Source organism: Sinocyclocheilus anshuiensis, unplaced genomic scaffold (assembly GCF_001515605.1).
Source record: "Sinocyclocheilus anshuiensis isolate Anshui unplaced genomic scaffold, SAMN03320099.WGS_v1.1 scaffold779, whole genome shotgun sequence".
In the NCBI taxonomy this organism is placed as follows: domain Eukaryota; kingdom Metazoa; phylum Chordata; class Actinopteri; order Cypriniformes; family Cyprinidae; genus Sinocyclocheilus; species Sinocyclocheilus anshuiensis.
Genome location: NW_015548244.1, coordinates 670087 through 670719, shown reverse-complemented (window position 1 = coordinate 670719; position 633 = coordinate 670087).

The window sequence follows — 633 nt, the reverse complement described above, 5'->3', positions numbered from 1 at the left end:
CCGTCCTTCTCCGCGCGCTCGAGCTCTACTTGCGCCGTGCGTGCGCGCTCACTTGCGAGGTAAGACGTCAAAAATGCCCCGCCCCCAACCCCAACAAAACTAGTTTTAACAAGGATTTTCATTCCGGTTTAGCCGTGGCTATTTATTACGTATAAAAGTGACTTTTCAGGCCAACTAAAGAGACCTAAACACCAGTGTTGGGTGTAATGTATTAATTATTAATTAGTAGCAGTAGTAGAAGTAATTAATTACTGAAATTTAGTTACTTTTACATTGAAAACGTAAGGGACTACTCTTAATTTTTTCTGTAATTTAATCAGTTACTTTCTGATGTAGTATAGATGTTAGAACAATTAAATATAAAGCAATAGTGGATTTAACATCCAAGTTTAAAGGGGTCATATGATGCGATTTCAAGTTTTCCTTGCTCTTTGGAGTGTTACAAGCTCTTGGTGCATAAAGAAGATCTGTAAAGTTGCAAAGACTAAAGTCTCAAATCCAAAGAGATATTCTTTATAAAAGTTACGAGTCAGCCACACCTACCTAAAACGGCTCGTTCTAACACGCCCCCACATATCTACGTCACGATGTGGGAAGATTTGCATAACACCGCCCAAATGTTCACGCAAAGAA